Below are 27,657 nucleotides of genomic sequence, written 5' to 3'. Positions count from 1 at the left end.
CGCTTACTTACTTCATGTTTTAACTGTGGGGCAGAACAGAGGCCAGCACCATCATAATCATACACAATTGAGACATGAGATGTTCACAACACAGACACCAAGTGGACTTCATCTTTCTTCTTTTCTTTTTAATTTTTGGCTGGGCCGGGCCTTCGTTGCCGTGCAGGCTTTCTCTAGTTGCGGTGAGCCGGGGCTACTCCCTGATTTCAGCGCGTGGGCTTCTCACTCAGTGCAAGCGGCTTCTCTGCTTGTGGAGCACGGGCTCTAGGCATGTGGGCTCAGTAGTTGTGGTTCCTGGGCTCTAGAGCACAAACTCAATAGCTGTGGCACACGGGCTCGGTGGCATGTGGGATCTTCCTGTATCAGGGATCAAACCTGTGTCTCCTGACTGGCAGTGGTTTCTTCACCGCTGAGCCCCCAGGGAAGCCCTATCTTCTTTCTTAAGTGAAGACATTGCAGACAGGTGTGTACCTGCCCTTAGGACCAATTGACTATCCATCCTTAAGCATCTACATTCAGAGTGGAATGACACTCAGGGTGGCTACTACTGCAGCTTGAGAAGGCAGGTCCTCACCAAGACAGAGCAAGAGCCATTTCCTCTGGGGAGCCTCCTTTGGCCTCTTCCAGCAGAATTAAGCGTCCACTCCTCCAAGCTTCAGGTCCTTGTCATACCTCTCATCTCCAGTCTACTGAACCTCTGGTTTCAAGGACTCTGTTGTCCACCCTGGTGCCTAGAATAGCAACTGGTAGACAGTAAGCCCTTAACAGTAAGTATATATGATGAATGAATAGGATGAGTGAATGAATAACAAAACATGTACAGGCTGACAGCCAGTCATCCTTGAAGTAAATTCTAAATAAGTAGGCAGCCTCAAGGGCAGTCCACAGGTTATCAGAGTGATGGTCTAAAACTCAGGTCTAAGACCATTCCTTAAATTTGGACTGTGTTTTCCCAAAGGAAAAATGTAGTAAAACTGGGAAACATGACCGTCAACCCACTAATTGTGTTAACCCACAATGTACCCTGATGCTGGAAAAGATCGAGGGCAGGAGGAAAAGGGGGCGACAGAGGATGAGATGGATGAATGGCATCACTGACTCAATGGACATGAATTTGAGCAAACTCCAGGAGATAGTGAAAGGACAGATAAGCCTGGTGTGCTTCAGTCCTTGGGGTCGCAGAGTTGGACGTGACCTCGCAATTGAACAACAACAAATAAAAACCATGTACTTTGAAAGTGCGCTGTTTCAACAACACATAATTTCCACTTTTAGTCCAGGTTCTGAACAACAGATACTTACAGATGAACTCCGTTCATTTATTAGTTAATTTAGCAAAAATAAAGAAGGCATTGATTATTCATAGGGAACACCTACGGTTTGCCAGGGTCTAAGATGTTCAAGCTGGTTTTAGAAAAGGCAGACGAACCAGAGATCAAATTGCCAACATTTGCTGGATCATCGAAAAGACAAGAGAGTTCCAGAAATACATCTATTTCTGCTTTATTGACTATGCCAAAGCCTTTGACTGTGTGGATTACAATGAACTGTGGAAAATTCTGAAAGAGATGGGAATACCAGACCACCTGACCTGCCTCTTGAGAAACCTGTATGCAGGTCAGGAAGCAACAGTTAGAACTGGACATGGAACAACAAACTGGTTCCAAATAGGAAAAGGAGTATGTCAAGGCTGTATATTGTCACCCTGCTTATTTAAGTTATATGCAGAGTACATCATGAGAAACGCTGGACTGGAAAAAACACAAGCTGGAATCAAGATTGCCGGGAGAAATATCAATAACCTCAGATATGCAGATGACACCACCCTTATGGCAGAAAGTGAAGAGGAACTAAAAAGCCTCTTGATGAAAGTGAAAGAGGAGAGTGAAAAAGTTGGCTTAAAGCTCAACATTCAGAAAACGAAGATCATGGCATCCGGTCCCATCACTTCATGGGAAATAGATGGGGAAATAGTGGAAACAGAGTCAGACTTTATTTTTTGGGGCTCAAAAATCACTGCAGATGATGACTGCAGCCATGAAATTAAAAGACGCTCACTCCTTGGAAGGAAAGTTATGACCCACCTAGATAGCATATTCAAATAGCAGAGACATTAACTTTGCCAACAAAGGTCTGTCTAGTCAAGGCTATGGTTTTTCCAGTGGTCGTGTATGGATGTGAGAGTTGGACTGTGAAGAAAGCTGAGCACCAAAGAATTGATGCTTTTGAACTGTGGTGTTGGAGAAGACTCTTGAGAGTCCCTTGGACTGCAAGGAGATCCAACCAGTCCATCCTAAAGGAGATCAGTCCTGGGTGTTCATTGGAAGGACTGATGCTGAAGCTGAAACTCCAATATTTTGGCCACCTCATGTGAAGGGTTGACTCATTGGAAAAGGCCCTGATGCTGGGAGGGATTGGGGGCAGGAGGAGAAGGGGATGACAGAGGATGAGATGGCTGGATGGCATCACCAACTCGATGGACATGAGTTTGAGTGAACTCCAGGAGTTGGTGATGGACAGGGAGGCCTGGCGTGCTGCGATTCATGGGATCACAAAGAGTTGGACACAACTGAGCGACTGAACTGAACTGAAGGGATAGATGGTGGCGACTGAGAGGCGAAAAGCAAAGCTATACCCCAAGGTAAAGCTTTACCCCACCATCCACTGGGGAGAACCCAGGTGTTAAACAGAGCACGAGGGTGAGCATGGGGTGGCGCAAGCAGAGAGACCCTTGAGCCTGAGAGTCAGGAAAGTTTTCCTGGAGAAGACACTTGAAGCTTAAGAAAAGCAGGCAGAGGAAACAGTATTTTAAAAGACACAGGTAAAAGAGAGTTCAAGATTTATAACAACTTAAGAGTCAACAGATCTGGGTTTCCTGTAATGCCTCTATGCTTTCCAGCTGTGCTGGCTGTGGGTCCTTAGCACTCCCAAATTCACCTTCTCCTCTGTAAAGTGGGTGACCTCAGCCTCAAAGGGGTGTGAGTGCTCCAGCCAAGATGGTGCGTGGAAATGCTCGGACTGCTCCTGACACAAGCTCTGCACCTGGTGGGCTGCAGGACAGGAACGGCATATGGGTCATCCTCTGGACAAAGGGCCACCCCGTTGCACAGGACTCAGGGCAGCGGAGGCCAGGTTGGTGCCTAGAGTGATCGACGTCACGGGAAGAAAGGCGCACAGGCAGAACTGGCAGGCGGCAGATAGGAAAGGAGACTCGGAAATGGAAAAACCTGGACGGTTACATGGTGAAAATAAGCAAGCCATGAGCCATTGCTTGAGAAAGGAAGCCTGGAAAACAGAGGAAGGTTCTGTGCATTTTGGTCCAAAACCCAATTCAGAGGCACCAAGGAAACTACTATTCTAGCTGCTTCTAATTTCAACTTTCCTGCACCTTTATTTTAGGTGCAAATTACCCAAGTGAATGGCAATTTTTCTCAGAGCTGTAGATAATATGCCAGAAGTGGAAGAATTAAACTTTGAAGACGAAAGATTTAATTAATTTTTAAGGTTCCCAAATGGGCTTTTAAAAATGAAATGGCTCAAAAGTACATTTACATCACAGTCAGATCTAAAAAAAAAAAAAATGGATTATAGAGGATGCTTGCCTGTCTGCAGCTCATTGTTTGGAGTCAGGCTTAGCCTCGCCATCCAAGAACTGTAAAATTCACCATTAGCTGCTTTGATCACTTTATTAAAAATGAAAATGTCCAGTTCCACTGTGAAAACAAGGATACATGGATGTATGTATATATATAGAGAGAGAGAGAGAAAGAGAGAGAGAGAATTGGTACAGGATGGCCAATTGGTTGGATGGCATCAATGACTCAAAGGACATGAGTTTGAGCAAGCTCTGGGAGATGGTGGAGGACAGGGAAGCCTGGTATGCTATACAGTTCATGGGGTTGCAAAGAGTCAGAGATGTTAACATCAAGTTAACATGACCAAGCCATCACAGTTTCTCTCGTGTGAAGTGGGGACACTAACTGTCCCTACTCCAGAGAGCTGCTATGAGGAGTAACAGTATGCAGTAACTATGAGCAACAATGATAATAAAACTAGGGGAGGGCAGCGGCACCCCACTCCAGTACTCTTGCCTGGAAAATCCCATGGACAGAGAAGCCTGGCAGACTACAGTCCACGGGCCCGCAGAGTCGGACACGACTGAGCGACTTCACTTCCCTTTTGTCAGTCTTGCCTCGGAAGTATCTCCTGAATCCAGTGTGCTTGGCTTGGGTCCCTGAGGGAAGGGGTGGTCCAGAGAGCTCCGTAGGGCATCCCCAGGCCAGTACGTCACTCTCATACTAAGACGGTGTTTGTCTTTTCCATCCTCACTCCCTCCCAAGTGTGCAGCAGAGCCTTCCAGAGGTAGCATGGCAGGAGGTATTGCAGCAGATCAAATGAGAAGCGGACAAGGATTCTACTGTTTCCTAATAACCCAGGCATTGAAGAGATTTATGAAAATATGAGATAAGGTCACTTGTCACTAAATTTTCTTTGTTTGGGAAAACACGGCCATTACTTTTCATAGAAATTAACTTACTAGGGACTTCCTGGTGGTCCAGTGGCCACGACCCAGTGCAGAAGGTACGAGTTCAGTCTCGGGTCAGGGAACTAGATCCCATGTAGGACAACTAAGATCCGGAACAAAAGAAAGAAGAGACGACCTTTAAAACAAAATTAACTTAACTCTGTGATGGATTTACTGTTTTTCATTGGAAACCAGTTAGAAAGAAAGTGAAAGTGAAAGTGCAGTCGCTCAGTCGTGTCCGACTCTTAGCGACCTGTGGACTATAGCCCACCAGGTTCCTCTGTCCATGGGACTCCCCAGGCAAGAGTACTGGAGTGGGTTGACATTTCCTTCTCCAGGGGATCTTCCCCACCCAGGGATTGAACCAGTTCTCCTGCATTACAAGCAGATGCTTTATAACGATCTAGTTTGGAGGGGGGGGGAGCTTAATTTCTAACTTGTGATCACTAAAATCCACATAAGCAAAAGTCATTAAGGGTCTCGGTAAGCACGACCAGATAAAGGGGGCCGAGCCCTGCCATGTTGACCCCTGCCTCCACCCTCAGTCCTTGTGGTCACCACCTCCCCAGCGCGCCCCACCTAAGGTCTCCTCTGATCCCCTCACCCCCACCCTCCGGAAACATCTAAGGAGCCACTTTGAACCAGACATGGTGTTAGGCAAAGGAAATGCAAACAGCCGCAGTCTCTCCCTCCTGGATCTCACACGAAGAATAGTACAGGCAAAAGCAAGTCAAACAGATAAAAGCATTGCAAAGTGGAATACGTGTCCCCTCCTCCGTCAGCACAGTCCCTTGCCATGGCTGCCCTGTTCTTATCCCTTGTCCTCAATGACCACAACCCAGAGTGCCTCGATCTCTCTGGTGTCCATTCCTTCTGTAACTTCTTCTCAAGGCACACTAACCTCCTCGCCTCCTTTTGGGCAGTAATGAAAAAACACCAGGAAATAAGCCTCCACCAAAAAACTTGGCTGCGGATATGGGGAAGCATTGCATAGGGCAGCCTGGAGTGTCCGGGCCCTCCTAGGAAAAGATGGTGCTGGGCCGGCTCTGCTGGAGCACTATGCCTCTCCACCCTCTAGATGAAGGTATTTTTTTTCACTAAAGTATATTTGATTTACAAGGTTGTGTTAGTTTCAGGTGGACAGCAAAGTGATTCAGTTATAGATACATTTGTAACTATTTTTTTTTCAGATTCTTTTCCATTATCAGTGCAGTTCAGGTCAGTCCCTCAGTCGTGTCCAACTCTTTGCGGCCCCATGAACCGCAGCACGCCAGGCCTCCCTGTCCATCACCAACTCCCAAGAATTTACTCAAACTCATGTCCATTGAGTCGGTGATGCCATCCAACCACTTCATCCCCTGTTGTCCCCTTCTCCTCCTGCCCTCAATCTTTCCTAGCATCATGGTCTTTTCAAATGAGTCAGCTCTTCACATTAGGTGGCCAAAGTATTGGAACTTCAGCTTCAACATCAGTCCTTCCAATGAACACCCAGGACTGATCTCCTTTAGGATGGACTGGTTGGATCTCCTTGCAGTCCAAGGGACTCTTAAGAGCCTTTTCCAACACCACAGTTCAAAAGCATCAATTCTTCCGTGCTCAGCTTTCTTTATAGTCCAACTCTCACATCCATACATGACCACTGAAAAAACCATAGCCTTGACTAGATGGACCTTTGTTGACAAAGTAATGTCTCTGCTTTTTAATATGCTGTCTAGGTTGGTCATAACTTTCTTTCCAAGGAGCAAGCGTCTTTTATTTTATTTTATTTTTTTTTTTTGCGTCTTTTAATTTCATAGCTGCAATCACCATCTGCAATGATTTTGGAGCCCAAGAAAATAAAGTCTGACAGTGTTTCCACTGTTTCCGCATCTATTTGCCATGAAGTGATGGGACTGGATGCCATGATCTTAGTTTTCTTTTTTTTTTAAAAAAAAAAAAAAACCTTTTATTTTGTATTGGGGTATAGCATATTAACAGACAATATTGTGATAGTTTCAGGTGAACAGCAAAGGGACTCAGCCATACATATACATATATTCATTCTCCCCCCAAACCCCTCTCCCATCCAGACTGCCATGAGACATTGAGCAGAGTTCCATGTGCTATACAGTAGGTCCTTGTTGGTTATCCTTTTTTTTTCTTTTTTTTTTTTTTTTAACATTTATTTATTTTAATTGGAGGCTAATTACTTTACAATATTGTAGTGGTTTTGCCATACATTGACATGAATCCACCACGGGTGTGTTCCCCATCCTGAACCCCCCTCCCACCTCCCTCCCCATCCCATCCTTCTGGGTCGTCCCAATGCACCAGCCCCAAGCAACCTGTCTCGTGCATCGAACCTGGACTGGTGATCCATTTCACATATGATAATATACATGTTTCAATGCCGTTCTCCCAAATCATCCCACCCTCTCCCTCTCCCACAGAGTCCAAAAAACTGTTCTACACATCTGTGTCTCTTTTGCTGTCTCGCATACAGGGTTATGATCTTAGTTTTCTGAATGTTGAGCTTTAAGCCAACCTTTTCACTCTCCTCTTTCACTTTCATCAAGGCTTTTTAGTTCTTCTTCACTTTCTGCCATAAGGGTGGTGTCATCTGCATATCTGAGGTTATCGATATTTCTCCCAGCAATCTTGATTCCAGCTTGTGCTTCTTCTAGCCCAGCGTTTCTCACGATGTACTCTGCATATAAGTTAAATAAGCAGGGTGGCAATATAGATTATTACAAAATATTGAGTACAGTTCCCTGGGATATACAGTAGGTTCTTGTTACTTACCTATTTTATATATAGTAATTTATGTCTATTAATCCCAAACTCCTAATTTACCCGTCCTTCAATTTCCGCTTTGGTAACCAGTCCATCCTAAAGGAGATCAGTCCTGGGTGTTCATTGGAAGGACTGATGCTGAAGCTGAAACTCCAATATTTTGGCCACCTCATGTGAAGGGTCAGAGAAGGTAATGGCACCCCACTCCAGTACTCCTACCTGGAAAATCCCATGGACGGAGGAGCCTGGAAGGCTGCAATCCATGGGGTCGCTGAGGGTCGGACATGACTGAGCGACTTCACTTTCACTTTTCACTTTTGACTTTCATGCATTGGAGAAGGAAATGGCAACCCACTCCAGTGTTCTTGCCTGGAGAATCCCAGGGACAGGGGAGCCTGGTGGGTTGCCATCTATGGGGTCACACAGAGTCGGACACGACTGAAGTGACTTAGCAGTAGCAGCATGTGAAGGGTTAACTCATTGGAAAAGGCCCTGATGCTGGGAGGGATTGGGGGCAGGAGGAGGAGGGGACAACAGAGGATGAGATGGCTGGATGGCATCACCGACTCGATGGACGTGAGTCTGAGTGAACTCCGGGAGTTGGTGATGGACAGGGAGGCCTGGCGTGCTGCGATTCAATGGGTCGCAAAGAGTTGGACACAACTGAGCTACTGAACTGAACTGAACTGAACCATAAGTTTGTTTTCTAGCTCTGTGGTGGATTTATTTCTATTTTGTATATAAATTTATTTGTATCCTTTTTTTTTATTCCACTTGTAAGCAGTGTTATGCACTACTTGTCTGTGTCTGGCTTATTTCACTTAGTATGAGAATCTCTAGGCCCACCCATGTTGCTGCAGATGGCGTTGTCTCATTCTTTTTAATAGCCGAGTTATACTTCATTGTATATGTCTCCTACATCTTCTTTACATTCAGCTGTTGATGGATATTTAGGTTGCTTCCAGCAGGTATTTATTTGACTTTGAAATTTTAAGGGAACGATTAGGCTGTTTAGACTCTGGATCCCTCCTGCCTGGGTGTGAATCTCAACTTTACCCCTTACAAGCTGTGTGAGCTTGGTCAAGTTCCTTCACTCTCTCTCCCTTCATTTCCTCATCTGTAAAATTGGAGCAACTACAGAATCTTTCTGAGTGGGTGGTTGCTAAGATTAAATTAGGTAGTAAAAGAAAAATTATTTAAGACATTACTTGCCACACAGTAATGACAATTTATCATCATCATTAGGACAATGTCCTCCCCAAAAAGAAAACAAAATTTTACACACACAAATATTTGCCTCTGTCCTGAATTCCACCTAAAACTGTAATCTATATGTTTATTAGACACACAGTTATACACTGGTTACCTTCAACTTTGATAACATCCTCTCATATATATTTTAAATATCTTTCCTTTTTATTTTGCCTTAAGTATAGATATGAAGTTATCCAAAGTAGGGACAAGAAGAAAATCTTCAAAATTCCTGATGACCCTCTGTATTTTTTTTTTTTTAATTATTATATGTACTTGGTAACAAGAATTTTTGCTTTGGTTTGAAATTTTTAATTCAAGATAACATAAATTCACCCATTCTTTTTTTATAATTTATTTACTTTTTAATTGAAGGATAACTGCTTTACAGAATTGTGTTGGTTTCTGCCAAGCATCAACATGAGTCAGCCGTGGTCCACCCATTATTATTGTAGGCGATTCAAACCAACACAAGCCTACAGAAAAAAAAAAAAAGGCTGTCCCTTCTGTTCCTCCCCTTTGCCCTATCCCCACCCCAGAGGTAGTAGCATCCTTACCGAGGGTGACTTGCCATCCACTTTCTGTGTCCCCACATGTAGAGTTTAGCTTTTTTCCTATACACAAAATTATCTGCATACTGATCTTTCAACTTGCTTTTTCCACTTAATATATCATAAACAGCCTTTCATATCAGGACCTGATGGGCTGATAGATACTACTGCTCTAACTAAACCCTTTGATTCATAGACATCTGTTTCCAATTGTTGTTATTGTAAGCAAATGCTGCAGTGAACATCCTTGTACATGGCTATGTACATGTGCATCACTATGATTTACATCGTACTTATCTGCAGGCTCCTTACTACTAAAAAGGCTTTTTTATAGCTAAAAATTATTTTCTAAGTTGAATCCAAATCTAAAAGATGCCAGTTGTGATCTTAGATAACAAGTTGGGGGAAATCAATTGAATGTCAGGAAATTCATAAGTGAATTAAGCGGAAATGCTAATCCAGAGAGGGTAAACCAGATGGGGCTGTGTAATGCGGGATCCAAAGGTTTCTGGAGACACTTACGTTTGAATCAGAAGATGCAGCATGAGCTTTCTTGGCAGCAGAAATTGAAAGCAAAGTGATATTAAATTGATTTTCCCCCCCAAACAACTACTCCCACCAAATCATCCTTCATCATTCTATTTTTAAGTAGCAACAAGAATGTTGTACACATTTCCCATAAGCGAATGTTATTTAATGAAGTTTTTATTCATGCACGTGCGTGTGTGCTAAGTCGCTTCCCAACTCTGTGGGACCCCATGGACTGTAGCCCACCAGGCTCCTCTGTCCATGGGGATTCTCCAGGCAGGAATACTGGAGTGGGTTGCCATACCCTCCTCCAGGGGAATCTTCCCAACCCAGGGGTCGAACCAACTGTCTCATAGGTTTCCTACCTTGGCAGGTGGGTTCTTTACCAGTCGTGCCACCTGGGAGTCCTTATTTATGCACATTTTCCTTTTGAATAAATAGTTTCATACTTTTCCTCTCTCTTCATTGCTAATGTTACTAGAAGTGTGATGAGAACCTTGCCCTGTCCTCCACACTGGCCAGATTAGAAAAAGGGATGAAATCAGCCACACATGTTACTCCCCACAGGAAGATACACGCCCATTAAAAGTCTATCCAAAAACAAAAACAAAAAAAGTCTATCCAAAGGCATATAGAAGAGAGCCAGTCAAACAGGGCCCTTCAACTCCCAAACTCTATACAGAGATGTTTGGTAGAGACATCGCCCTAATGGGAACTCCTTCCAAGAGTGAGTAAGGCCAGGGCGTGAACCAAAGGCAGCACTCTGAGGATGCACAATAAATCCTGGAAGGATGACTGGTGTTGGTGTCGGGGAGGGGCAATGGGAGGGAGACTCGAGAGAAATCCAGTTAACAGTAAACGGGATTTTAATGCAAAGGAGGGACTACTGCCTTCCTTCACTGTTACACTTTTTCTACGGTTAAATCACCTGTCACTTGGTTCTCCTTACCATCCTCCCCACAGTGACTGCCTCTGCTCATGCCTAGAGGTCCCCAGGTGACATCCGTGCCCCGGGACCTGCTCCACCCCTTTCAAATCACACAGTTAGGCATCCAGTCACCACTGCCTCCTGTTCTCAGGGTCTTCCCTTCCTTAAGACTGTGGCCCTCGCAGTGGCCAACCTCAGGCACCTCCAAGCCAAGCTCACCCAGTGCGATCACAGCTGGACGCCTTCAGTGTCTCTCCTGTCTGAAGTCTGGGTCTTTGCTGGGCACCTGCAGCAAACTCCTCTGTGTCAAAATCTTGTTGTTCAGTCTCTCAGTGGTCCAACTCTTTGCGACCCCGTGGACTGCAGCGCACCAGGCCTCCCTGTCCATCACCAACTCCCAGAGTTTACCCAAACTCATGTCCATTGAGTCGGTGATGCCATCCAACCATCTCATCCTCTTGTCCCCTTCTCCTCCTGCCCTCAATCTTTCCCAGCATCAGGGTCTTTTCAAATGAGTCAGCTCTTCGCATCAGGTGGCCAAAGTACTGGAGCTTCAGCTTCAACATCAGTCCTTCCAATGAACACCCAGGATTGATCTCCTTTAGGATGGACTGGTTGGATCTCCTTGCAGTCCAAGGGACTCTCAAGAGTCTTCTCCAACATCACAGTTCAAAAGCATCAATTCTTCGGTACTCAGCTTTCTTTATAGTCCAACCCTCACATGACTACTGGAAAAACCATAGCCTTGACTAGACGGACCTTTGTTGACAAAGCAATGTCTCTGCTTTTTAATATGCTGTCTAGGTTGGTCATAGCTTTCGTTCCAAGGAGTAAATGTCTTTTAATTTCAGGGCTGCAGTCACCATCTGCAGTGATTTTTTGGAGCCCAAAGAAATAAAGTCTGCCACTGTTTCCACTGTTTCTCCATCTATTTGCCATGAAGTGATGGGACCGGATGCCATGATCTTAGTTTTTTGAAAGTCACTCAGTCGTGTCCGACTCTTTGCAACCCCATGGACTGTATAGTTCCTGGGATTCTCCAGACCAGAATACTGAAGTGGGTAGCCTTTCCCTTCTCCAGGAGATCTTTCCAATCCAGGTGTCCTGCATTGCAGGCGGATTCTTTACCAGCTGAGCCACAGGGAAGCCCAAGAATACTGGAGTGGGTAGCCTATCCCTTCTCCAGGGGGTCTTCTCAACCCAGGAATCAAACCGGGGACTCTGCATTGCAGGCAGATTCTTTACCAGCTGAGCTACAAGGGAAGCCCATCTCCCTGAGTTTGCTCAAACTCAGTGACACCATCCAACCATCTCATCCTCTGTCACCCCCTTCTCCTCCTGCCCTCAATCTTTCCCTGAATCAGAGTTGGAGTCTTAGTTAAGTGTAAACTCAGTGTTACTAAACCATGGCTCCTTTTCCTTGTCCCCCTTATTACGATAAGGACACTCACCTGAGGCAAACGCTGTGCCTGGGGTCGTGCTGGGGGTGTACTGCTCACCCCAGCAGCCTGCACGAGCAAACCGGTACAGGGTTAAGTGTTCTGCAAGCAGAGGGTATCATCCTAGTAGCCAGAAATCAGCCATGGCGTGTGGGGTTTACACCTCAGAAATCATCAAAGAGGGCTCCCTTGGTTGCTCAGTGGATAAAAATCCCAAGTGCCAATGCAGGGGATATGGATTTAACCCCTGGTCTGGGAAGATCCCATAGGCTGCAGAGCAACTAAGCCCATGCACCACGGCTACTGAGCCTGTGCTCTAAAGCCCAGAAGCCACAACTCCTGAAGCCCAAGCCCCTAGAGCCCGTGATCTGCAACAGGAGAAGCCACCGCAACGAGGAGGCCACGCACCACAACGGGAGAGCAGCCTCACTCGCCACGGGTCACAGAAAAGCCTGCGCAGATACAGAGGCCCAACACAGCCAAAATAAACAAACAAAACTTTTAAAATAAAAAGAGCAAAGGAAGCCTTAAAAAAAGAAAAACGAAATCAAAGACTACAAATCAGAAAGAAAAAAAAATGCATTCCAGGGAGTTCCCTCACAATCCAGTCATCAGGACTTTCACTGCCCTGGTCAGCGAACTAAGATGCCACAAGTCTCATGGGGTGGCAAAAAAGAAAAGAAAAGAAAGCATTCCAGAGAGCTATTTATTTAAAATTATCAGCAGATCACAGGTTATGTCTACGTCACTGAGACGACTCTCTGAACTCGCTTCTCACTGATAACTGCAGTGACCCTGGAAACGCATATGGGCCCTGGGGGAGTCGGCAATCCTTTTGAGGCTGTATTTTCAAAGAGCCAACCTGCTTTGGGTGAAATCAGCTAGAAGCAAGTGAGGAGGGGTGGGCTCTGGAGGGAGGTGCTGTAAAGCTCTGGAAGATTCTTGGCTGACTCTCGCACCTGCCCACAGAGCTCTCCTTTCGCACAGGTGACCAGGATCTTCACCTCATGCCAGGCTACGAACCCGCAGAAGGAACGCGGTGTGCTTCCAAGCTAATTAGGAAGGCAGAAGCGGGGGCAGGCTCCAAACCAGCCCGTCCGGTTTCAGTTAACCCCACAGGCCGGGACAGAAGCCCTGGGCCTCCTAAACTGATACCTCACATGGTTTTGATGTTTCTGTTTCTGCTTCATTGAAAAAAATTTTTTTAATTTATTACCTTGAGTGTATCAGGTCTGAGCTGTGTCATGTGGGATCTTTCGTTGTCGTGCACGGACTCTCCAGTCGTGGCGTGGGGTCAGCAGTTGAAGCCTGCCTGCTCAGTAGCTCTGCGGCACGTGGGATCGCCGTTCCCCGACCAGGGATCAGAACCTCCACTGCTGCATTGGAAGGTGAATTCTCAACCACTGCACCACCAGGGAAGGACCTGGAGACATTTTTTTTAGTTGTTTTAGGCAGGGAGAACAAGAAACAAAGAAACTGCAGTGGGGACAGAGTGCCAGCTGGACGAGAATGAGGCATAAATGTTTTGGCTGCCTGTTCCGAATTTCTGGGCTTTCCTGGTGGCTCAGCTGGTAAAGAATCCTCCTGCAATGCGGGAGCCCTGGGTTTGATCCCTGGGTTGGGAAGATCCCCTGGAAAAGGGAAAGGCTACCCACTCCAGTCTTCTGGCCTGGAAAATTCCATGGACTGTATAGTCCTTGGGGTCGCAAATAGACACGACTGAGTGACTTTTGCTTTCTGAACTTCTATCTCTTGTGCACATGCTTTTTTTTTTTTTTAATGTTTATTTATTTTTAATTGATTGATGATTGCTTTACAATATTGGTTTGATTTCTGTCATACATCAACATGAATGAACCATAGGTATACATGTGTTCCCTCCCTCTTGAAGCTCAGGGAATTCAAACTAGGGCTCTGTAATAACCTAAAGGGGTGGGATTGGATGGGGCGGGGTAGGGGTGCACGGGGAGGGAGACTCAAGAGGGTCAGCACACACTTTTAAGAGCAGCTGAATGGAGGATGGTAGGGATATAGGCTCAGCTTCCGGCCTGGGTTGGACCCCACTCCGCCCCCTGGGGCGGGCTTCTTACTCCCCGTCTGCCTCAATTTCCTTATCTGTAAAATGGAGACGATAATAACACCTGATTTCACAGCCTCACTGTGAAGATTAGAGAACCAATCCCACAAAAGGCTGGCTGCAGAGGCGCACAAGGGCAGTGATACGAGGCCCCTGGCTGTAAACGGCCTCCACACTCAGGGTGAATGCTCTGGGTCATCTTTTTGAAATTCTTAGTAATTTCATCTTCACAATTTCTTTTTTAATTAAAAAAAAAGTTTCTGGTGGCCAGGCTGCACGACTTGTACTTAGTTCCCTGACGAGGGATTGAACCTAGACCGTTGGCATTGAAAGCTCAAAGTCCTCACCACTGGACCGCCAGGGAGTTCCCACAGGGCTGGAATTTCTGTTTTGTCAGTGAAGTCTCACGGGACAGGAACAAGGCCAGGGCTGCCCTCCGTGGTGGTTGCAGCCGGCCTGTCTTCCTAGGGAAGGCTCCCAAGCCCCTGCCCCAGTGCCCCCCAGCAGCCAGGGTGTGTGCCCCACCATGTCTGGGACCAGGGCCCACTCCTGACCCAGGTGCCCAGCGTGTCCAGGCGCCAAGGCTGCGAAGCCCTGGGGGGTCACCTGTCTGCCAGGGATTGGGTATAGCTGCCCTGTCCCCAGCCAGGGCGGTGCTTTGGTTTGGCAGCTGCTGGAAGGGGATTCAGCTGCTGGGAGAAGTGGACGTGGACACTAACAGTCAGGACAGGGCTCCTGGGCACTGGAGGGTCTACCCCGCCTCAGGAGAACGATCTTAGATAGAAAACGGAAATCAGCAGGACAGGCTGAGCACACAAGAAAGCAACCACGCTCAGTGTGTCAGTGCCTTTCATGGCGCTTTCCCTGCTGGTTGAGCAAGGGGCTCCATACTTTCACTCTGTGCTGGACCCCGAGAATCATGCAGCCAGTCCTGCTGAGAACCGGCCCTGGCACACAGTATGGCACGATGAGAGTTAGCTGTCATAGTAATTATTCAACTCCGTGTGTTCTGCGTGGAGTCACGTGTCTTGCAGGCCTTTTTCCTGTCCTGGCATAGAAAGGTTAGAAAGAAAGGAAGAAAGAGCACTAAGTCATGTCCAACTCTTGCGATCCCATGAACTGTAGACTGCGAGGCTCCGCTGTCCATGGGGTTCTCCAGGCAAGAAGACTGGAGTGGGTTGCCATGTCCTCCTCCAGGGCATTTTCTGGGCCCAGGGATTGAACCCAGACCTCCCGCATTGCAGGTAGATGCTTTTACCGACTGAGCTACGAGGGAAGCCCCAAAAGGTTAGGGGCCATGTCTATTCAGGGTCCCCCTGGGGCCTCATACAGCCCCCTCCCACTGATACGGATGCCCCCCAGTGACAAAAGATGACATCCATCACGGAGATGAGTTTTCTCATTGATTCTGACAGGTCAAACCACCATGTCTGTCAAAGCAGGCGAGCACTAAAACCCTATTGATGTCTACAGGGGAAGTGGGGAAGGGGTCGTCTGTCTACCTGGATCTGGAGAGACCCACCACCCGGGAGCCCTTTAAAAGGAAGCTGGGCTCCAGGTGAGACACTGTGGACACTAAACGCGTCAGAGCCGCTGCCCAGGAGGAGGCCAGCTGCGCGCTGCCCCTTGGCCTTGGCCGTCACCCAGCCTCAGCTCTCCGTACAAATGGTAAGGGCAAATGCGCCGTTAGGGTGGGATTCCTGACTTCATCGTAACGCCGGAGTTGTGAGCGGCTGGTGTTTCCCCCTAACCTGCCACAGACTCGGCGTGTATGTGAACCGCCAGGCCACAGAGGACAAGAACACTCCTGGAAATTACAACGTTGGTCCCTTAGGGTGTGTTTCTCTGTCTTCTGATTTTTTAAAAATTGGGTTTATGTCATTCTTCCACTGTAAACATTCCCTTTAAAAGCTTTAAGTCTTTAGATGTTCCTCAGTATTTATTTATCCGAGAGTTTCAGTTCAAGTTCCTAGTGATGATTTTATTTTGATTTAGTCTCCTTTGCCAATCCTGTAATAGTACAGCTGCCGTTTTTCTAAACATTCATGGTGAGCAGGGTAATTTACTGAAAAATATCAAGGGTTTTAGAGACAGGCTGAGCTTTTCCACGGATTAGGAACTTGATGAATGTGTCAGGAAAGTAGAGATAAAGACACCTGCTTGTAGCAGGGAGGGTGAGGGTCAGCTGCAAGGGAGTAAGCACCCCCAACAGTAGATAGAGGTTTATTTCTCTCTCAGGTAGAAGGCCAGGTAGGCGGCTAAGGCAGGTGTGGTGTTTGGGACACAGACTTCTACCAGTTTCTCTGCTGAGCATCACCAAGTTGGCCTCGTGTGCCCGCGCTGGCTGCTTCAGCTCCTGCCTTCTCCTCTGCCAGCTGGTTAGAAGCAAGGAAGTTTCTAGAAGCTGCATACACTAGCTGTAAGAGGAGCTGAGCTGGGAATTCCCTGGTGTTAGGACTCCGTTCTTTCACTGCTCAGGGTATGGGTTCAATCCCTGGTCAGGGAACTAAGACCCAGCAAGCCACATGGTGTGGCTTTTTTTTTTTTTTTTTTAAAAAAGAGGAGCTAAGCAATGTTAGTTTCACAACCCTGTGTCCAGCAAAAAGTCAGGGATACTGTTGCCAAAAAAGAGAGGGGTGGGATGGGGTAGGAAGGATGAATTAGGAGTTTGGATTTGAGTCTTTTTTAGTTTCTTTTATGTTTTTCCTACACACTACTCTATATAAAATAGATAAACAACAAGGCCCTACTGTCTAGCACACAGAAGTATAATCAACGTCTTGTAATAACCTATAGTGGAAAGAATCTGAAAAAGAATAGATATATGTAAGTATGTGTAACTGAACACTGCTGTACAACTGAAACTAACACAATTTTGTAAATCAACTATACTTCAACAAAAAGTTGTTTTGAAAAAAAGAAAAAGGATAGGAATGCAGATATTGGGAAGAACTCATTTAGATTATATCTGTAAAATGCCACCGCAGTGCTATATACAAAGAGAGCTGTAGAGCACTGACCTTTGTTATCATCACTGTATGTATTTCTGCTGACCTTAAACATACCATGAAATTCTGACAAGACGTCAGCTGTCATTCTTACGTTTGTACCTTTCGACATACCATGTCATCACCTCTCACAGTTTTTCAAATTTCTCTTTTATGCTAGTTTTTTTTTTTTTTTTTTGGAGGGGGCTGGATAGTGGCACTGTTCTGGGTCTTCGTTGTGGCATGTGGGATCTAGTTCCCTGACCAGGGATCACACCTGGGCCCCCACATTGGGAGCCCAGAGTCCCAGTCACTGGGCCACCAGGGAACTCCGTCTTTACACTAGTTGTATGCATCTTTATTATCAGGGGCCCCAGTGCTTCAGGCTTCCCAGCTGGCTCAGTGGTAAGGAATCCCCCTGCCAGTGCCGGAGACACAGGATACGCAGGCTCAATCCCTGGGTGGGGAAGATCCCCGGGAGGAGGGCATGGCAACCCACTGCAGTACTCTTGCCTGGAGAGTCCCGTGGACAGAGGAGCCTGGTGGGCTAGAGTCGGACACGACTGAGTGTGCACATACGCTCTGTTCTTCAGCAGCGCCCAGATTCATGAGAATGTTTTTTGTTTCTTTGGCTTGGGGTTCATCGTGCTTCTCGGAGCTGTAGGATTAGAGTTTTCATCAAATTCAGAAAATTGGGAGCCATTATTTCTTCAAATTTTCTTGTTGTCCCTTCCTCTCTTCCCTCTATTTGGGAATTACACTTCCAGGTATGTTAGGCCACTTGAAGTTGTCCAGGTTATTGATGTTCTGTTCATTTCTTAAAGACTCCTTACTCTTTGGGTCTTACTTGGATTGTTTCTATTGTCTTCAAGTTCACTCATCTTTTCTCCGGTAGTGTCTACGCTGTTCATTCTTTCCAGTGTGCTTTTCATCAGAGATGTTGTAGCTTCTATCTCTCCACCTTTGAGTCTTTTTAAACTTCTTTTCTGTCTCTCCTAACAATGCTTTTGCTGTCCTCAGCCTTCTGGTGCATACAGATTCTGTTGCAGTAGCTGTTGTAACCTGCTTGTCTACTGGCATCCGTGTTGTCACGGGCGGTGATTTTCCCTCACTCCTGGCCATTTTATCCTGTTCTTTGTATGCCTGGTAATTCTTTATTACAGGCTAAACGTTTTGGAGTTTACCTTCTTGGTGCTGGATATTCTTTTTTTTTTTTTTGTAATATGCTTATCTTCTGGGACACAGGTCAGTTACTGGGGAATGGTTTGATCCTCCCTGGGGCTTTATCAGATAGGACCAGAGCAGCCCGTAGCCTCGGGCAGATTTTTCTCTGCTTCTGAGGCAGTCTCTGGCTTCTCTATCTGATGCCCCGCGGGCATGAGGTTTTTTTCCACCACTGGGGGGAACACCGCCTATTACTGGGCCAGGATTCCTCTGCCTGCTCCTTTCAGGGAGTCCTCCCCTCAGCCTCGGGCAGTTGTCTCACCCATGAGCTCTGGTCAGGGAGGGACTCTGCAGATCCCTGCAAGTCTGGCTCTGGGGGCTGGCTCCCCCTGCCACACACACACACACCTGCCCCCAGCACTCTGTCAAAACTCTGTCTTGGCTTCTCTGGACTCCCAGCTCTCTACATCCTCAGGGTCCAGAGAGAGACCCCCGAATTCCCCAGCCCCTGGGTACAGCAGTGCTCACAGCAGGCTCTCTGGACACCCGAACACCAGCCCCACTTGCCTGCATCCTGGAGATCGCTTCCCAGAGCCCTCCTGACACGACAGCAGGCACTCTGGGCTTCGTGCTTGCAGCAGCACCCCCAGATCACCCAGTGCGCCCCTTCTGTGCCCATCTGTGCACTCACCCTCCACCAGTGGCTGCCATGCCCACCAAGGTCTCTTCTCCTTGCCTGGAGGCTGTGACTAGACCTGGCCCAGACGCTCCCAGAACTTCTCGCGGTCAAGTGGGTTACAACCACACCTTCTTCAACGAATTCCGAGGCCCTCTTCCAAGTTGGTCCTTTAGGGGCAGGGTCCCCCACCTCCGGGCTGCGGACTGGTACCTCCTGTCAGATCAGTGGCAGCATTGAAGTGCAAAATAAATGAAAGATGCTTGAATTATCCTGAACCACCCCTGGTGCCTGGGAAAATTGTCTTCCACGAAATCAGTCCTTGATGCCACAAAAGGTTGGGGACTGCTGCTTTCAGACTTCTTCTAGAACTTTCCTCCCATCTTGACAATTTACTCACCTATCTTGACTTATCCTTTACATGAAACTTTCCCAGCTGAAGTTATTGTGTGGTTTCTGGCTCTGGATGGACCTAGATTGCTAGAGACACTGATTTTTTTCATAAGTCATTCTTGAACCTGGCATCATTGCTGAATTTCTCATTAGTTCCAATAGCTTGTTGATTTTGCTGGCTTTTTAATAGGTGACTGCATCATCTCAAATAGTGACAATCCTGACACTCCTCTTCCTCTTCTGATAACTCTTTCATCCAGTTCCACTTCTGTTGTGTTGGCCAGGGTCTCCAATACTATGTCTAGTGCTGGAGACAATGGACAGCTTGGATCCTTGTCATGTTCCCCTAAAGGAATACGCCTAGAGAATTCCCTGGCAGTCCAGTGGTTAGGACTCTGTGCTTTCACTGCTGGGGGCCCAGGTTCAACCCCTGGTCAGGGAACTAAGATCCTATAAACTGCACAGTGCAGCAGCAAAAAAAAAAAAAAAGTAAAAATTATCTATCACCTAGAATATCTGCTACAGATTTTTGGTACCAGGTTAAGGAAGTTTCTTCCTATTCTTAATATTTTAATTATTTTTAAAATCACAAATGGATGTTAAATTTTTTCACATACTTTTTCTGGAGCTTTTGAGATAATCCTCAGGACTTTCTCCTTTAGACTACTGCAAACTTATTGATAGATATTCCCCTAATTGAGAGAAAGACAAGGGGTACAATAAAGTGTGGAGGAGATCCCAGTTAATAGCTTAAAATCTTGTCTTCTAATCCATAGCAATAGTATCTAGAAAGTATTATCCTATGCGAAAAGAAAGAGATTCTGGGAAACTCCCTGGCGTTCCAGTGGTTGGGACCCTGAACTTTCATTGCCAAAGGCTCAGGTTCAATTCCTGGTCCAGGAACTAAGATCCTGCAAGGTATGCCACGCAGCCAAATTAAAAAAAAAAAAAAAGTTCTGCTTTATTTAGGATCTACACCTGCTTTAAGATTTGACTCTTGATTATAAAATATCAACTGCAAATAGTCTTTATTTCAAAACAGTCTCAACCATACAGAATAGTATTATAGGTAACACTTTGAAGTTAAGATGATCTTTTTTCTAGAATACTACTCAACAATTTTGGAATTTTTCTTTTTTAATCGAAAAGTCTTGATTACAAAAGTAAGGCATGCTTACTGCATAAAAACTGAGGCAGTTGTCAAGGTACAAAGTAAAAACGGAAAGTCTCCAATCTCCTCTTTCTTCTCTCATTCCAGTTACCAAGGCTGCTTTATAATTCAGAACTTGGGGAAACCTTTTTTACTATGCCAGTTTAACAGTATTACCCATCAATTTTCTGAAAACCAAATAGATATTATAGCAAAGAATATATATCCAATAAAAGTCAGGAAAGCTCCACATGGTAATCCTTTCTTAAAAATGCTAAAGTGTTATCATCTCTGTTGAGCTCATATTCTTATATGATAGCAATAGCCCAGAGGAAGATGAGGAGAAAATTACTTTTTTCAGTCCCACGAAAACCTGAAGAAACACAGTGGTACCCTGCGTGGGCATGATAAGTGACAGCGTTCCCCAGAGCGGGAGCAGAGGGGTGCCTAGAGCAAAGGGATAAACGGGGGAAATTCAACAGTTTCCGGAGCCCTCCTGCATCAGCCCTCCACGGAATGAGTTCACTATTCTGTTTGAAATATCATGATGTCCCCAAACTTTACACCAACTCCAATTCTGATGCATTTATGAAGAACACTTTCAAAGCCAACAGTAAATAATTTAGGATTGGCTGACACTTTGGGTTTACCCCTGACGCTGTAAACACTGCTGTAAGAACAAAGCCAAGATCTGTCAGTGAGGGTCCTGGAAAGTGTCAACCCCATTATAAACACTCAGATAAATGTTAAACCACAGCAGCAGCAACAAACAATGGCCCGTGAGCCTTTGCTCCACAGCCTTTAATTAATGATGGAACGGTAGTAGCTTTGAGCAGGGGTGTGAGGCAAAGGGTTTGGGAAACATGCTGGAGTTCCCATTAGTCTTCATCACCCAGCTCCCTTCCTGTCATGTTCAAAAAGAGGATTGAAAAACACTTGGAAAGAAAGCCAAAAATATAGAAGCATGCCTGAAAGACTCCCAGATTGTGGTTGAGGATCCACAATATCAGGGTTTTTTTTTTTTTTAATTTGGAATTCCCTGGTGGTCCAGTGGTTAGATCTCTGCGCTTTTATTACTGAGGGCCAAGGTTCAACCCCTGATCAGAGAATTAAGACCCTGCATGCTGCAAGGTGCAGCCAAAATATATATATATGTAAGTGAGTAAGTGAATTCACTCAGTCGTGTCCGACTCTTTGCGACCCCATGGACTGTAGCCTACCAGGCTTCTCCTCTGTGGGATTCTCCAGGCAAGAATACTGGAGTGGGTTACCATTTCCTTCTCCAGGGGATCTTCCCGACCCAGGGATCGAACCCAGGTCTCCCGCATTGGAGGCAGACACTTTAACCTCTGAGCCACCAGGGAAGATGCCATATATATATATATATATATATATATATATATATATTCTGACTGTAGTGCAGAGAAGATTGGAAGAATAAGTGGAGCCTCAAATAGTCAAAGATTGAGGCTGCAGCTGTGACTTGAACAGGTGGTAGGTGATATTTTCTGTAGATAAGCTCAGTTGCCCCTGGAGGAGGGCATGGCAACCCAGTCCAGCATTCTTCCTGGGGAATCCCATGGACAGAGGAGCCTGGCGGGCTACAGTCGGGCTACATAGACGGGGTTGCAGAGTCGGGCAGAACTGAAGCAACTTAAAAGGCATGTGTGGAAGCTCAGTGGCATCTCCCGTTCTGTGTTCTTCTGCACTGTTCACATCTGTTTCTTCTCTACCCCCTCGAGCCTGGGTGGGCAGTGGGATTGCTTCAGCTATTGCAATATGGGGGGGAAGGGACACTGTGCCAGTTATGGGCAAAAACTTTAGCTGGCCTGGCAACTGCCACCTCCTGCCTTTTAGGATATTGTTTTTGGCATTCAGTCATAGTAGAGTGAGAAGCCCAGGTCCCATGGAGAAGCACACGGGAGACTCCACTGACAGCCCCAGCCAAGCCTCCTGTGAGAGCCCTGGTTTAGACCAGCCCCAGACAACTGTAGCCCAAGCTGCTACCTGAGCAATCCTGAGCAGAGCCACCCTGCTGAGCCCAGTCCGCCCACCAGCCATGCGAGATGCCAGCTGTGCTGGCTTACGAGGGATGCTCCTGCTAGCAAACTGGGTGCTTATACAACAGAAACGTCTTGTCTTGCAGTAGTTCTGGGAACGAGGGGTCTGAACCAAGACGTCAGCAGCACAAACCCTCCTGAGGCTGTGAGGGAGGATCTGCTCCAGCCGTCTCTACTTGGCCTACAGGTGACCATCTTCTCACTCTGGCTCTTCCGTCCTTCTGCATAGCTCTGTGTCCCAGTGACCCCTTTTTAACAGGACACCGGTCGTATTGGATGGGGGCCCGCTTTAATGACCTTGGTGTAGCTCGATTACGTCTATAAGGCCTTATTTCCAAATCAGGTCACATTCTGAGGTACTGAGGCTGAGGACTTCAGCATAGGAATCTGCTGCTGCTGCTGCTGCTAAGTCACTTCAATCTGAGGGACACATAATGATGATAAATTGCTCTCTGAAGCTCTCCAGTTTTGAGGTGGTTTGCTGTGCTCAAAAGGTAACCAGAACAGGTGGTTCTGAAGATTGAAGCACACACTTCAGGAGACATTAAAAATCCCTAAAATGGGTGGGATGGGAAGGGAGGTGGGAGGGATGTTCAAGTGGGAAGGGACATGGGTGTGTAAACCTATGGCTGATCCATTTCAGTTTGGTAGAAGCCGAAACAATATAGTAAAGCAATTATCCTTCAGTTAAAAATAAATAATTTTAAAAAATCCCCGTAATGTGGTCATTGGGTTGGAGGTGAAGAAGACACTACAGATTTCCTACCCAGCCTTCATCCTTCTTTCTCCTTACTATACCATTGCTGGCTTCAAGGCCTCATTTTTGGACTTCTCTGGTGGTACAGTGGATAGGAACCCGCCTGCCAGTGCAGGGGACGTGGGTTTGATGCCCGGTCCAGGAAAACCCACACGCCTTGGAGCAACTATGCCCCACGCCACGACCACTGACCTGCGCGCGAGGGCCTGCGAGCTGCAGCTGCTGAGGCCCGCACTCTGCAGCCCGAGCTCTGCAACAGAAGAAGCCACCACGGTGAGAGCCCGTGCACCGCAAGCAAGAGTGACCGCTGCTTGATACAGCTGGAGGAAGCCTGTGTGCAGCAAGGAAGACCCAGCGCGGCCAAAATTAATTAATTTTTTTAAAAAGACCTTGGACTTCCCTGGTGGCTCAGTGGATAACAATATGCCTGCCAATGCAGGGCACTGGGTTGGATCCCTGGTCTGGGAAGATCCCACATGCCCCGGAGCAATTAAGCCCATGCGCCACAACTATTGAACCCAAGTGCTCCAACTCCTGAAGCCCGTGCCTGCCTAGAGCCTGTGCTCCGCAGTAAGAGAAACACCAGGAATTCTCTGGTGGGCCAGTGGCTTAGACTCTGCGCTCCCAATGCAGGGGGCCCAGGTTCACCCCGTGGTCAGGGAACTAGATCCCACATACTGCAACTAAGACCCAGCACAGCCAAATAAAAATAAACATTTAAAAAATAAAAATAAGAGAAGCCCCCCACTTGCTGCAACTAGAAAAAGCCCATGCAAAGCGATGAAGACTCAGCAAGGCCCAAAATAAATAAATAGAAAGACCCCATTCTTCCCTTCTGGTTTTGTCTTCACTAAATTCTGGCCCGATTTACCTCTTAAAATGAGAATCCTAAATAAGCTGGGGGAATCACAGTAATTACGTTTGGTGATGGGATTAAGGCATGTGGCTCAATGCTGAGAGAGAAACATGCTGAAGGTGCTTCTGGGGAAAGTTTCTTGTCTCTTAAATGGGACACAATGAAACAATCATCCCTTTTCTCCCTCTGGATCTTCCTGTGTAAGGGTCTGATGCCTGGAGGGAGCCAGGCAGTACCCTGAGGACAGCAGGAAAGAACGCTGAGCCGCTCCCAGGTTCTTGGTGACACTGGAGTCACTGCATGGACCACCCTGGAGTCAGCCCAGCTCACAGCTTCTCTTTATGAGACTCTACATCCTATTGTTGTTTAAGCTTTTTTGAGTCGAGTCATCTCTCACCTATGGTTTGCAGTTGTCCGTCAAATAGATAATTAACTATTTAGGAGCTCAGAAGTTTGAGATGGAAGTAGAAAACTTCTGGTCATTTAAACATGAATGGAGTTGGGTGCCAGTAGACACAGGAGACTCGGGTTCAATCCTTGTGTGGGAAGAACCCCTGGAGGAGGAAATGGCAATCCACTCCAGTATTCCTGCCTGAAAAATCCCATGGGTAAAGGAGCCTGGCGGGCTACAGTCCAAAGGGTCACAAAGAGTGGGACACCACTGAGCAACTGAGCAAGGCAGGTATATGAACAGGAACAAGGGAAAATTGCAAAAGAAAATACACAAGGGATATGTATGGAAAGTTCCCGTTCATTTACCTAATAAATATTGACAGAGTGCCTAGTATATGCTAAGCACGTTTCTAGGCTCTGGGAATAAAGCAATGACTGAAAGAATGCAGAAATCCCCATTGTCACGGAGCTTCATTCTAGCATTGGTATTTAGTGGGGGAAATACATGGAGAAGGAAATGGCAACCCACTCCAGTATTCTTGCCGGGAGAATCCCATGGACAGAGGAGCCTGGTGGGCTGCTGTCCATAGGGTCGCACAGAGTTTGACACGACTGAAGCAACTTAGCATGCATGCATGCAATGGAGAAGGAAATGGCAACCCACTCCAGTACTCCTGCCTGGAGCATCCCAGGGATGGAGGAGCCTGGTTGGCTGCCATCTATGGGGTCGCACAGAGTTTGACATGACTGAAGCAACTTAGCAGCAGCAGCAGCAGCAGGGGGAAATACATGAGCACAATGTCTAGTGTAGACTGGGGAAAAAACACACAACGTGAAAGTCAAGAACCATGTTTTTTTTGTGGACAAACCTGAGGACGATAGCCCAGGATGCAGCCTCTCAGGTAGCTCTGAAGTCCTGCTCCACAGAGGCAAGGCAGGAGCCAGAATGGGGAGGAGCTTTTGCAACAAACACGAGGCAGTCGGAACTTCAGAAGATTACTGTGAATTCAAGAAAAGCAAGCATCTCAAGTTAAGGAATTTAAGCACTTTTCTATGCATGGGAAGTTGCAAAAGTCTGGGCTCACTGAACTCATCCCTTTGATCTGCACCTTAGCTCTCTGGGGCCAGGGTTCTTTGTTCTTTCTCATCTGATGTCTCCTCAAGGTGCACCCTCGGGGGTGGCTGCAGTGGCTGGTGGCTTGATCAGCCATCATCACGGAGACAAGAGGGCGGGCATTGTGTCTCCATCCTGAGTTCCCTTGGGGCTCAGCTCACCATCAGGGCAGCTGGAATGTGATGGCCGCAACATCCTTATTTACTGGCGTAGCAGGCAACATTTTTTTTTTTTTCACTCACACTAGAAAATGCTTAACCTCAACCATTATTGCACGCTCTGTTGCTCAGTCAGGCTGGACTTTTTTTTTACAACCCCAAGGACTGTAGCCCTTCAGGCTCCTCTGTCCCTGGGATTTTTCCAGGCAAGAATACCAGGGTGGGTTTTCCTCTCCAAGGCATCTTCCTAATCCAGGGATCGAACCCATGTCTCCTGCATTGCAGGCAGATTCTTTACCACTTAGCCACCAAGGAAGTCCCTTATTATTGAAGAGGTACAAATAACACATATTTATACTCACTTACCAACCTGACAAAAATATAAGATCTTGACAGTACCTGGCACTGGCAGCAGAGTGGTGAGCTCTCGTCCACAGTTGGTGGAACTGCAGCCTCATGCAATATTATGGAAGATCAGCTGGGCACGGTTATCAGAATTGTACCAGGATGTTCATTTTCACAATAAAAGCCTGGACCACCAGCAAGGTATCTGGCAACACAGCGCTGGCTAGACAACTTATGTGTGATCCATCTATACCACAAAGCACACCTGTATATGCAAATAGGAAGCACTTAAAGATATATTATTAAATGAATAGCACAAAATGCAAAAGAGCATGATCTGTTTGTATAAATTTTTAAATAGAAATTTATTATAATAATATGTATTATACGAATTATTTATTAGAATATAATAAGTGTTAATATGCCTTAAAGTTTTGTGGGGTTTTTTTTCCCCCCAGAAGGAATAGTAAGAGGATGCTCCTAGCATTTACCCATTAGGGACAGGAAGTCCCGGTCATTGACGTTGCTTTTTAACTGTAGCAGACCCTGTGGATTGGTTCCCTCGTGGCATTCGTAGCCCCGCCCTGTTGCCTTCCCCTCCTGTAGTGCTAGGAGGGCAGGAATGCTCCTGTCCTTAGATTCTCTTGCAGCGAGGCTGGTCTTGTCGTCTGCGAATGTTCGTCCCAGGAAAGAAAAGGCTGAGACAGTCATTCAGAAAGGACTCAAGGGAACGCGCTGCGGGCACCTCCCTGTTTTCCCCAATCAGCCGCGTGCGGAAGAAGGCCTGACCTTCGCTCCCAGGGTGACTTCCGGCCCTCATCTAGATTACGGCCACATCGGAGCCCTGGGGAGGGGGTGAGGCAGCTGGATCCTCCACTGCACCTGGATCTTCCACTGCCCACCGCTCCCACCTGAGAGGAGTCAGCCACAGAGGCCAACACCCAGTTAGATGCCTCTTGCACAGAGAATACTGGACTGAAGTTTGTGCAGTTGAAGTGGCTATGGTTTATTTGAAAGAACCAATGACCAGAGCGCTCAGGAAGTTCAGCATCTCCAGGAAAGCAACAGGATCACAGCCAGTCATCTGGGAAATGAAGCCATCGCTCCAGGAGCTGGAGCCACAAGCCTGCCACCCACGACTTTGCAAGAAGATTCTGAGCTTCGGAACCCTACACCTACTAAACACAGCTGATTGATTTTAGTGTCAGTAAGGAGTTACAGAACGCGACTCTCAGACACGTTTTTCAATGAGGCATCTGTCCTAGAGAGGATGTAGGGTTATGGGTCTTTCCAAATTCCTGGGGGGTGGGTAATGGACATTTCTGGACTCAGTTGCACAAAGATGGACTCAACAAATATCTATCTGATTTGAAACAAGAGAAATGCTAGCTTGCACCTGCAGCTTTAACACCAGGTCCAGTAGCCAGATGAAAATCCTGAGACCAAAGCCCGACGCTGAGGACGGCAGAGGAGGCGGTCAGAGCAGTTTGGAGCTGGGTGACATCCTGGAGGGGCCGCACCAGATCCTGCAGC

General features: G+C 46.8%; 1 long non-coding RNA gene across 1 annotated transcript; it reads right to left on the bottom strand.

The window, feature by feature from the left end:
- Positions 1–6,432: 6,432 nt before the first annotated feature.
- LOC132345155 (uncharacterized) lies at positions 6,433–26,475 on the bottom strand. Its single transcript, XR_009494296.1, has 4 exons — positions 26,179–26,475; positions 25,377–25,506; positions 13,211–13,417; positions 6,433–7,211 (listed from the first exon to the last, which is right to left on the bottom strand). It is a non-coding gene; the product is annotated as an uncharacterized lncRNA (long non-coding RNA).
- Between the last annotated feature and the right edge of the window lie 1,182 nt (positions 26,476–27,657).

The sequence above is a fragment of the Bos taurus genome, chromosome 4, assembly GCF_002263795.3.
Source record: "Bos taurus isolate L1 Dominette 01449 registration number 42190680 breed Hereford chromosome 4, ARS-UCD2.0, whole genome shotgun sequence".
In the NCBI taxonomy this organism is placed as follows: domain Eukaryota; kingdom Metazoa; phylum Chordata; class Mammalia; order Artiodactyla; family Bovidae; genus Bos; species Bos taurus.
The sequence above is the reverse complement of the archived record's forward strand: the minus strand, read 5'-3'. Positions and strand labels throughout refer to the sequence as shown.